Source organism: Somniosus microcephalus, chromosome 3, assembly GCF_052327205.1.
Source record: "Somniosus microcephalus isolate GS21.2 chromosome 3, FLI_Smic_1.0, whole genome shotgun sequence".
NCBI lineage: Eukaryota > Metazoa > Chordata > Chondrichthyes > Squaliformes > Somniosidae > Somniosus > Somniosus microcephalus.
The window spans coordinates 339,118,715-339,131,025 of NC_140989.1; the positions used below are offsets into that span (position 1 = coordinate 339,118,715).

General features: G+C 44.3%; 2 protein-coding genes across 7 annotated transcripts in view; both read right to left on the bottom strand.

Moving 5' to 3' along the window:
- The window catches only part of szt2 (SZT2 subunit of KICSTOR complex), a 293,641-nt gene that overhangs the window by 244,952 nt on the left and 36,378 nt on the right, over positions 1 to 12,311 (bottom strand). The gene's annotated exons all lie outside the window — the stretch shown is intronic.
- Positions 1 to 12,311, bottom strand: part of LOC147122271 (very long chain fatty acid elongase 1-like) — a 99,567-nt gene that overhangs the window by 15,030 nt on the left and 72,226 nt on the right. For 4 of the 6 annotated variants that reach the window (XM_085983231.1, XM_085983232.1, XM_085983234.1 and 1 more), the window contains exon 2: positions 1,961 to 2,064. The gene's annotated coding sequence lies outside the window, so the exon portion shown is untranslated. Of the gene's footprint in view, positions 1 to 1,881; positions 1,903 to 1,960; positions 2,065 to 10,853; positions 10,946 to 12,311 lie in introns of those variants that run through there. The other 2 variants (XM_085983235.1, XM_085983236.1) reach the window with 2 other exon arrangements.

Genomic DNA, 12,311 nt, shown 5'->3' on the forward strand with positions numbered 1-12,311 from the left:
GTGGTTTCAGTCTTCCCATTTAGCTCACAGGACTGGATGTTGGACAAGCAGACTGACAAGAGGCAATGGAGGGGTCAAATTAGGTAGAGCTGGGTGTTGTCAGCATACGTGAAACCAGACCTTCAGATTACATCACCGAGGGGCAGCATGTAGATCAGAAATAGGAGGATGCCAATGATAAATTCTTAGTACTCGAGGTAATGGTGTAGGGGTAGGATGAAAGCCATTGCAGGAGAGTCTCTGGCTATGACTGGATAGGCAAGAGTGGAACCAGGCAAGTGAAGTCCCACCCAGCTGGACAATGGAGAAGAGGCAGCATGGTCAACTGTGTCAAAGGTTGCAGTTAGGTAGAGAAGGTTACAGAGGAATAGTCCACCACACTCGAGGATATCATGCATCTTGGATTGGGGCCACTCCAGTGCTATGGTAGGACCGGTTCAAACATGGAGTTGTGGGAAAAATGAACATGGATTTGGGAGGTGACAACATGTTAAAGAACATTGGGGTGGTAGCTTGCAAGGAGAGGTTAAAGTGGGTTTCTTGAGGGAGGTGGATACAGCAGCAGATTTGAAAGGGAGGAAGGCAGTGCCCGAGAAGGGGAAGACAGTACCCGGGGAGAGGTAAACATTTACAATATCAGCTAGCATGAGCACCAGGAAAGGGAAATTGGGTGTTCAAGAGCAAGAGGAGCTCAGCAAGGGCACCTAGGGCAGAGAGAAACTAGAGAAAGATGTGGGTTCAGGGCCAAGACATTTGGTGGGGGGGGGGGGGGGGGGGAAACCCTTGATGATGAGCTAGGGGGAAGGAAGTGCAGCAGAGGCAGTCGAACAGATGGTTTCAATCCACAAGCTCTCCTCGCACTTGTTGGCGAGTGAGGGTGCAGGAGGGGTTTAAGACAACAGCAGTAGTGTAGAATGAAAGCCAGGGGTTATCATTGCATTTCAGATGATCCTGGGGAGTAGTGGTGAGCAGTTTTGGCAGAGGAGAGCAGAGCCAGATAGTGCTTGATGTGATCCAGCCAGATCTGCCTATAAATGGCTAAACCAGTCAAACAGCACAATGCTCAAATCTGCATCCCATGGACTTAGGGGAGCAGAGGGCAGCTGTACCAAGGGGAATGACTAGGGTGGTAGTGAGTGATGGAGATGATGGGAATAGAGGTTACAGGAAGAGATACAGAGAACAGTATCTACAACAGGCTAGACAGATATATAGAAAGATAGATAAGTCTCAGAACAGGAGACAAAATAACTACTGCAAAACACTGACTCACTGCTTAAGCACTTCCTGCTCAATACAACCCAGTAGCTTAGTAAAAATACAAAATGAAGACATTGCAAAAACTAAATATTTTGATTAATGTTATTTTAATGCTGGCAGCAACCCATGTATTTTAAGTCTGTGACTATTTATGTTTAAAATAACACCCATCAGGAAATTGAGGCTTTTAACAGTTTGTTCCTTGTGCTCAAAAACAGTGAGAACGAGAGCTTTAATTGCTCACCCAATCAGATTTCCACATTTTGGGGGGGGGGGGGGGGGGTTGGAATTAGCCAGGTTCAGACAGATTTTTCCCCTTCTGTGGGATAGATCTCCCACCCCCAAAGTATCTAGAGATTCATTAACAAAGCAAAACATAGATTAATTCCAGTTTAACAGTGAAAAGCTTGGAACCGTAGAAATTGAGGCCATTCATCCTATTATGCAAGTCAGCTCTTATTGCTAGAACAATCCAAAAGGTTATCCCACTGCCTTACATTTTCATCTACTTCAAAAAAAATATTTTTAAAAAAGTTCTAAAAGCAAGATAGTAAATTAAACATGATCCATAGCCACCTTAAAAGCAAATCAGTCTCCCATGAGCTCAGAAGCCTCATTTACCTGAAGCAACAAAATTAAAGGGATGTAAGTGAACCAGTCGAAGAAATTCCAAATCTAGAGTTAACAAGTAGGTTCTAACCTTGGTACAAGGTTGTGTCCACGGATTCAACCACCAACAGCAGAGCTGGGGCACAAGTCAAGGAGCCGGCAGCCGTCTCCTGAGCAGTGATTTATGTAGAAAATCTGGAAGATAATATTTTAAATTTAGAACGGTGTACTCTAATTGAACATTTATGATGCTGTCCAGTTACAGTACATTCAACTTCTACTGTATTGCATGTGCAAGTGATCTTATACATTTATATTCCCGCCCATCTCGCCTCTGGTTTTCTCTGTCCAACTTGCACCCAATCCCCAATTTGGAATGTTTTACTGTGTGGATGTACCTGATCATGTACAGGATTGACAGGAGACTTCAACTCCTGGGCTCACTCCACAAATTAGGCTTCATCGCTTACTGATGTGGAACTGACCAAATGGCACGCTAGGACATTCAGATCAATTACCTCCTCCTGAACCCGTCCTCCTCTTCCAGCCACGTGGAGACATTAAAACAAGCAGCGTTGCTGTTAAACACAAGGCTAATTGCCAGTGTCAGGAATTATGGAGGAACAACTTGGGCTTTTCAGCTTGGAAAGGAGGAGAAGAGCTTAAAAAAGTGCACAAGCTAGCAAGTGGTATGGAAAAGGTTAATTGGGAATATTAAACAGTGGGTGTAAAACAAGGGGAAACAGATTTAAACTACTAAAAAAGTGTAACTTTAGGACAGCTGTCAAAGGTTCTTCACAGCAAGCAAACACTTGGAATGGGCTCCCAGGCAGAGTGAAGGGGAAACCCTGGATGCAGCAATGGAAAGGGGGGGGGGGTGCAGTGTTCCTTTTAAGCTGCACAACTTGAGCTCCCGTGCAGCCAGCTCAGTCTTTTAAAAGCAAATTAAACCATACGCAGATTTTTGACTGGGTCATGCAGCCAAAAAAAGGGTACATTTGCCTGGAAGGGAGGGGAAGAAAAAAAATGAGTGCATTGTTCTGGATGATAAATTGAGATCAGTTTCACGTGCAAGCTTCAACTACAGGTGTTACACATACTTATTGCAGCATCACAACTCTACATGAAGAATCTACAATAGTTTAAGACACACAAAAAACCTTATTTAAACCATCAAAATCATGAGATTATTGAGCACAAGTAGGCATTTTAAAACTACTTTGAGCCGAATGTTTTAAATTACTGCCAATATTGAAAATTATATCTTTAAATGCCAAATGGGTGAGAGTTTGGAAACACGCCAACACTTGCTATCCATTCCAGCAATGAGACCAATAAATGATAATCTTACCAGAGCTAAACTGCAGTCAGTGTAAAGCAGCATTTGGTAGAGGGAAAGCACAAATTAATACCAAGACTTGGCATTAAAAAAAAAGGGACAAGTTGAGCAATACTGTGTGGTATGGAGTCATTTACACAGATGTCATGCCCTACATTTCCCATGAGCCAGGAAGTTGGCATCATTGAAGCAAACCCAATAGAGCCATAAAGATTAAGAGCCAAGTCTTTGGGGGGGGGGGGGGTAAGAGGAGGAGGAGAAAATAATTCTCATGCTTGCTGACTAGCCAGTGAGGCATGCTGGAAAGGGTTGGGCAGTCAGATTGCTTGCTAATACAGGAATCCCACCCCAACCGCAGTTTTGCCATATGCAGAAGTATACACCGTTTGCCTCCGACAATTTTTGCCAACCACGCCAGTGAATTTTGCATATACACGGTTTAATTTTCAAGTTTCATGGGTCCCGCTTCCAAAGAGACTCCATTCATCCGCGCCGCTCTTTTTTACTACCTTGCGTGGTCTCGCTCCACTTGTGGATATATAGCGCATTGTGAAGGTTTCGCGACGTTTGGGAGGCAAGGGGCTGGCCGACATACAGCCCGATGACGGCAAGGAGTTGACGGAGGAGGACCTCGATGAGCTGATACAGCATTCTAGTGAGTCAGGACGAGGACATGGAGTTGAAGATGACGAGTGCCAACCTTAGCAAGGCAATGCTCCTTGCTACTAACCTCTGACTTCTATGGAGATTGACCCATTCTTAGAGCGTAGTTTAAAATTCAAGCGAGGTTTGGAGGATTTAACAAGACCATACACGCAGGTCCAAAATGATCGAGTCAACCATCCAATCGCAAAATTCTTTAACAAACCACCCAGTTGCATCAACTAGCTACGATGTCGCTTCTCCACATTCACCCCCCTCAATTGATGATCTTTATTGCGTTATTTAAAATAAGCAACTTACTTAGGCTCAGACAAGTTTAAATGCAGCCATGTTCCCCCCTAACCCCATTTTTCCCATAATGGTGGTCTTTGCCAACTGTGGTTTTACCAACTACAGGGGTTCTCAGGGACATATCCCCCGTGGTTGGGGGAAGGGATTACTGCATTCTGCAGTGATACGATGCCCTCCACGGTTGAATAACTTGCCAATATTCTGTAGACTCAATTTGTCAAAGTAGCAAAGGGCTGATGAAACCCATGGAACTACCTCGGTGTCTGGTGTATAGAGAGAGAGCGCGCGAGAGCAGGCAGGGAAGCTAAACCACTTATATTTACAGCCTGAAGCTTTTATTGTTCCAAGTGTTTGTATTGAATGCTTGGGGAGTCGCCGCAATATCCGGAGTTGTAGTTTAAAAAAAAAACAAACAGGGAATTAAACAGCTGCCATCACTTTTGTCAGAATAGCAAAAAAGAGATCTGTTCAAGGTAAATATTGCAGGACCACCAGTGCCATGAAACGACCCCAGTACGTCAGAATGGGAGAAACAGGAAGGGAATTACTAGTCAAGAGGAAACAGAAGTAGGTAGCTCTTGGAAAATTAACATTGTCTGTAAATCATCAAGTCTTAGATTTACATTCTATGGTGTGGGATGTAGGACAAAGTTCCATACGAGCTGGCGGCTAAAGGTCACGCTAGGACTGGCATTTCTTCAGTCTGCTTGTAAATCTTTCTATTTTAAGCACTTGCGATCAAACTACAGGCAACATCCATCAATCCAGATTCAACTCCAACTCTGATGGTTATTGAACAGCAACATGAACATTCATTCCTGGATTGAACCAAAAATCAGCAGAGCTCTGTGGAAATCCATCACCAAGGACTCAAGCTCAGTTAAAAACAGCTTTGTCTGGGAAAGACAACTAAACAGTTTCTTTCCAAAAAGCAGCACAATACCATTTCTAATAAACCAATGCTAGGATACAGTGCAGAAACCCTAGTAACCGATTACAAACACAAATTACCCAAGTCATGTTTGCCCAAGGAGGAAAGTCCGTTACTTAATGTATTAATTGACAGCAACATCTGGTTTTAAAGTTTCATATATGCATAGCACTATCAGTTTGTGCGACTTTGTTTCCTCCCTTGAGAGTGTTCCATTCCGTCAAGGACATTTCAAACTACCTGCTCAATTGTATTACCCCTTCACACAAGCAGAGCCTAGTGTGTACAGTACAAGCAGGGGGGGGGGGGGGGGGGGGGGGGGGAAGTGGGGTTAAATTTATAATTCACGTTCTCTTCCCCATATCAAAATTCCCAGGCCAGCAGAATAGGTTGACGACCCACTCAAAGTACCCTGTAGCCAGTCACAAGGGTAGCGAGGAACCAGGCCCTTAGACTGCCTTCTACTCATGCGAGACATCACCAAGCTTGCACTCAGCACTTTTTTTTATTCAGTGGTTATCAAACACAAAAAAGTTATAAATCTAGAGATACAGGATGGGTCATTTTAATCATTTACTTTAAATTGGAAGCAGAGGGGAGGTATGAATACCAATGGAGAAGACAACAGAGGGTTTATTTTATGCAATCTACAGTCCCTCGCACTAATAAATTCCTGGTCAAAATTGTACAGAGAACAGACAAGTACCAGCCTACAATCTAGAGATTATCCAACAGATAGCTAGCCACCACAGTTGACAGCCAGAATGAGACCATGGGTCTCCAACTAGGAAACAGACTAGAATCAGCCCGAGGACAAGTTATTTTCAATAATAAATATATCTCCTTTATGCACCACATCAACTCAATTTACAGCTACTGGGAAATGGAAAAAAAATCAAGAGGGACATTTAATTAAAAGGCCAGCCATTTAGATTGTGGGGTTTATTGAGGGTAATGAACATATTTAATGTTGGAAATTCTAAAAGATCAAGCAAGGCCGAACAGTTTACAGACCACTTATCTGGTAAGGAAGTTACTGATCCAGGGGGGGTGGAAAAGACAGGACAATTTTAGTCCCACTCCATTGCACAGTTCACTCCAATGCTGCTTACTGACCAACATTACACTAGTCTTTACAATGGTGCAGAAATGGAGGGAAAAGAACATTACCATAGTTTTTATACACATAGGCCGCCACTAGTATTTCCAGTACTTACCCAAACTAGTACAAAAGCGGAATCACAAGCACAAATCACATCCATCGCAAAGCAAGTTTCTGCAATCTTTTGCACTAGTTTAAAAGTGCTGGAAGCCAGGCCCACCCACAACTGACCATGCCCCCAGATCGATTGAATCACCATGGCAAGTTTCCACTAATTGCACCCGCTTGCAGCCTTTGAAGACACTCAAAATTAAAGTTTTTGACACGGGGCACTAAGACACCTTTAATATGCTTTTAATTTACTAAGACTGACTACTGTACACCAATGTAACTAGTAAATGGTTCTTTATAGTTTAATAAAGTCATTTAGCAGTTAAAAAAAATCGGTTCCCAACATTCCCGCGATGAGTTTCCTGAGCACTACTGCTGGCGATGCAGGAGAAATGGTTCCTGTACGCACGTGTATAGCACCCTGGCTGCCATGGCTTGCAGGTAAAGGACCTCCCTGTTGGGCTTCCAGGAACGAGATGTGGGAGAGGGACTTGAATTCGGTTTAGTTTTATTTAATTATTTTTTTACACCCATTGTGGGCAAATGTCACATGATCAACTGCCAAGTGATCAAATCTCCAGGAATGTCAATCCAGAGTTGGCAACCCTAGGCTACTCACGATAAATCCATTTTCAGCTAGATTAATAAAACTCTACCAGGTTACCAATTTAAAATCAATCACGGAATATTTAGTGCAAAAATCTCATTCCAAAATGCTGCCCGATTGCTCTAGCTCATGGGACATTTTACATTCGATGATACGCAAGTGAATTCGTGCAGAAACTTGAGCAAAGAAACCCCACAAAACTGGTGCAATTTTTTGCGCCCAGATTGCCAATTGGGCTCTAAAACGGAAACTCAGCCATAAAACTAATGCTAGCCCAGATTATGAGCTAGCTTGCTATTTGTAGGGCATGTATTAGAGGGAAAGTGGGAGAAAGGTCAAATACTGACTAACGTCACAAAATGGCTACCAGCCAGATTTGATGGAGTTTGAATTCACACTTGGGCAAGAAGGTCACCTTTTGCCAAGTTTGATTTTTTTGGCAGAGCTCTATCAAACTTGAGATGATCTAATTTTCAGCAAAATCTGAACATTAACTGCAGCAGCCAATCACGGGCTGCACCGCCAGAGGATGTTGGAAAGAGCCCATCACTCAGACAATGCAGCCCCAAGATGGGGCAGAGGTCACAAACACCACGATTGCACAGATGTGGTGTTGAATGGTCTTTGGAGTATGGCTTTTTAAAATTGACAGCCCACTCAAAACATGACAACTGGGAAGTTGCACTTTAGATGGCTGGACACAACTATTAGCTTTACCAAAATAACAGAAAATGCTGGAAAAAACTCAGGCCAGGCAACATCCGTGGAGAGAAATTAGAGTCGACGTTTCGGGTTGAAACCCTTTTTCAAAATTGGAAAGGAAATGAAATAGATCGAAGGCAAGGCTGCGATAGAACAGAAGGGACATTAAGAGGTATTCAAAACCAGACGAGATGGTAATAGGACAGTGGAGACAAAAGACAGCTCAGATTAGGTGTGAAGTGTACTGGCAGAGAGACAGCTGCCATGTGGGGGAGAAGAGGAAGGGAAGACCCAAAACAAAGGGGTGGAAAAAAAAAAGGAAAAAAATGTAACGGGGCCGAGGTTATGATCTGAAAAATTGTTGAACTTGAGTCCGGAAGGCTGCAACGTGCCTAAATCGGAAGATGAGGTGCTGTTCCTCGACTTTACGTTGAGCTTCGTCTTAGCTTTACCATACCGCTGTTCAGTTCGCAAGCATGACCGAGCTTCCGGTTGCTTGCCTGCCATTTTAACTCTGCCCCACACCCACTCAGACCTCTGCCTCAGACACTGTGGCAATGATGGAAGCTCGAGGAACAATGCTTCATCTTTTGGTAAGGCACTTCCAGACTCAGTTCAACAATTTCAGATCATAATCACTGCTTCCATTTTTTTTGGACAGCCGGTGCTGCTAATAATTCTGCTGTTGCCATTTACAGCTCCTCCAAACCCATTTTTTGTTTCTTTACTTGTACCATTACCACCCCCTTATGCCTTGCACCTAATTTCCTTGCCCGGAGTATTTCCAGCATTTTCTGCTTACATTAGCTTTAGAGATCATTTTCCTAGGATTTGTATGCAAATCACAATCAGGAAGTGTTGTGTGTGTGTAAGACAACCTCAATCGAAGTCATGCATTTGCTGAGTACGGCTTTCAGTAGACCAGAGATCACCTTGGTTTCCCTTTGAGTACTGCAAGTGCCTCAGCCACACAGGCAGCTCAGACAAACATGGCTCTATGCAGATCTGCCTTTGGAAGCAGGACACAAGGCAGCCACTTTTGGCCTTTGTAAATGAACAGATGCAAGTCTCAAACTCATCCATTCCAGGCAACTGTGAAGCTGAACCAGACTGTTCACAACCTTGGTGTCATAGTTGACCCAGAGAGGAGCATCTGACCACACATCTGTGCCATCACTAAGACAGCTGATTTCCACCTCCAGAACATCGCCCGACTCAGCTCATCTGTTGCTGAAATCCTCAGCTATGCCTTAGTTAGTTCTAGATCTGACTATTCAATGCACTCCTGGCTGGCTTCCCACATTCTACCCCCCCCCCCCCCCCCCCCCCAAAAAACGTGGTCATCCAAAACTCAGCTGCCCGTGTCCTAACTTGCACCAAGTCCCATTCACCCATCACCCCGGTGCTCTGACCTACAATGCCTCCCGGTTAAGCAACAGATTTTAAAATTCTCATCTTCATTTTCAAATGCCTCCATGGCCTCACTCCCATCTCAAAATCGCCTCCAGCCCCACAATCAATGTTACTTTAAGCTGCAGGGCCACAGTGCTCTGGACCTCCCATGCAGCTGGTTCACCAGCTTTTTAAAAATATACATGCGTGGTATTTTGAACGGGTCATGCACCCAGAAAAAAAATTAAAGGGAACATTGTCCAAAACCCACAGATAGCTGCATTCAAAGTCTGGCCTCTTGAGTATCATAGATTATAAATCGCTCAACCATTGGTGGCTGTGCCCTGTTGCCTAGTCCCCAAGCTCTGGAATTCCCTGCCTAGCTACCTTTCCTCAATTAAGGCACTCCTTAAAACTTACCTGACCAAGCTTTTGGTCATCTGCCCAAATATCTCCTTATGTGGCTCTGTCAAATTGTGTTAGACAATGCTTCGGTGAAGCACCTTGGACATTTTACTACATTAAAAAGGTGCTATATAAATACAAGTTGTTTTAAGAACTGAATCCAGAGGCAATGACACTGCTTTCATTATATTCCTGGGAATCTCCACCCCTCCCAATCCTACTGTGTCTAGTTTTACACATGTTTCATCCAGGAGACAGCAGGCATTCTACAAAAAAATCCTAGTGGAACAACCATGTACAGTAACTTGTTCCCATTATCCTGGGGCAACAAATTGAGAATTAGATCCCTTCAGCCTACCGTCATCCCTCTATTCTTTGTTTCCAATGGGGGGGGGGGGGGGGGGGGGGGGGATCAGATCCCTGCAGTGCTCCCTCTATCCTAGTGTAACCAACCCAGCATTAGATTGTGCAGAGATCAAGTGTGACTTGATACACAGGAATAAACCCTTGTACACACCAGTGCATTAACAGAACTATAGTTGCTCCCTGCAGCTGTGGAGTGTGCCTTGGGCACAAGTTAGAGCTGCTACCACCAGTGCTCCCAAAATTTACCTTTTAAATCCCACTCTGGCAATTCCCAGAATCAAGAGCCACAAAATTGAAGAGCAATTTCCAAAAGAGGGTGGTGTGACATCAAAGCAAATTGTGCACACATTTCCAATTAACAGCAGATCTGCCCAGGGGAGGGGGCTGTAGCTTCACAGAAATGCCATGCATTTTCATTAAGAAGCGATCAAGGACTTGTATTATAAAAGCATTTTAGATGTTGTGGCAAAGCAGCTACAAACATTAGAAAAAAGGTAAAGCACATGGCTTCACTTTCCACCTCCCCACCACCATCCTCTCAGTCAGGCTCACCATCTTGAACGTTACCTTGGGAAGCAGTGGCCATTAGTCCCCTTCTGCAATCACTCAAAGGGGACACTTAATCCAGTGGCAGTAGGTTCAGAGTCAGATTATGGAGGAACTACTGCCCCAGTACTGGTTTCACAACAGAAGGGAAAACAAACCCTTCCTGCAGATCCTGAATGTAGTCAGAAGGCCTCACGTTATCAGTTAAAACAAGATATTTCGCCAAGAGGCCCTCTAATCCACATCCCAGTTGGATACAGCCCAAAGAGTCAAATTGCACAGTGTCAAAGCTATGTATGCCTACTTTAAGTCAATAAGCAGCCAAACAATGACTTAAAGTGGGTCGTACGGATAGAATTACAGGCAAGCTAGTACGACCTTCACACGGCCACATCTGGCGGAGGCGTAATGACGCACACCTACGCATTACGGAACAGTACGAGACAGACAGACGGAAAACCAAAAGCTTACTCACAGCAGCGATGGACATTGTGGTCACTAAACACAAATATAAAAAAGACTGACAAACCTGTCCAGCATCATCCAGCAGCTTGGGCCCAGGTGCAGACAGACTGTCAATCTCTCCGTTTGTCACTAGGGGCCAGGCTCACACACCTGTGTGAGGAATGTCCAATATGTGGAAAAACTGGTTTAGGCTGATCAGTAGCACCTTCCACCTACTGTAACTACAACAGTTCAATAGACAGGGGCAATACCCCACCTCCTTGTAACCTATATTTGGTTAAATCGGCATTGCCCGAAACCTCTGCTGCCATTGGAACCTCTACAGTCAGCGCAATCTGCACGCGAGTATATGCTGTTCCTCACCACTATTCCCCCCACAACCATTAACATAAGCGGTTCTTCACTGAACTTTCACCCTTCCCACAGAAGTGCCTGCGAGAAGCCCAGTTTCCAGAGCATTACTCAAGCCCCCATCACCCCCACTAGTCAGTAACCCATTGAACTTCAGTAACTGGCTTAAACCAATCTTAAAGTTGGAGTGAAAGTTAGAACCATTCCCTGATGGCTCAGGTGTGACTCCTAGTCTATACTGGCCCCAGCTGAGGCAGTGGTAGGGGACACCAGAGTTTAGGGAGGGTAGAATTAGCCATGGTTTGACCCAATGACCAGTACTTGAAGTATGCATGCACAAAGTTCAAGGAATGACAGAAGGGGGCTTGGTTGCAGTGTTTCCCCCTCCTTGTCAAATAGGCTACAGATACATGAACAAATGGGTACCTGGACAAAGTAACCGAGTGGCTGACACTGGTGGAAGTGAACCCCAGAAACAACTCAATGACTTAGAGGGAAGAAAATTGCTGGGCAAAGTTTTTTTTTTTTTTTAAATATAAAAAAGGAGTCGGCGTAACAGCAGAGTTAGGCAGAACGCAGTCCACATGAACCATCACTGGACAATGTGGATCAGTCTTCGCACTCAAGTGGATCAAGCCCCTTTCCAGAGATTGGATCTAGGCAGACTTCAATGCAGTAGAGGGTGTGCTGCACAGTTGGAGGTACCGTCTTTCGGATGAGACATTAAACTCAGACCCTGTCAGGTGGGCATAAAAGATCCCATGGCATTATTCCAAAGAGCTGGGGTTTTGCCCCAGTGTCCTGGCCAATATTCATCCCTCAACCAACATAATTAAAAACTGATCTGGGTCATCACACTGCTGTTTGGGGAGCTTACTGTGCACAAATTAGCTGCAACATCCACATTATAGTGACGAGACCTCACAAAGTACTTAATTGGCTATAAAGTGCTTTGGAACATCCTGCGATATGAAAAGCAAGTTCTCTGCTCCATTGCAGTCAGTTCCTGTTCTCTCTTTACTGGAACATCCATACAGACAATCGCTTCTAGCGAGGGAACAAATCGGATATCTGCCCACCAACTAGATTTTTTTTTAAATCACTAAATGAAGCACAGCTAGAAACTCAGGTTTCGGAGAACAAAAAAAAAGTAACTTTCTAATCAAAATCA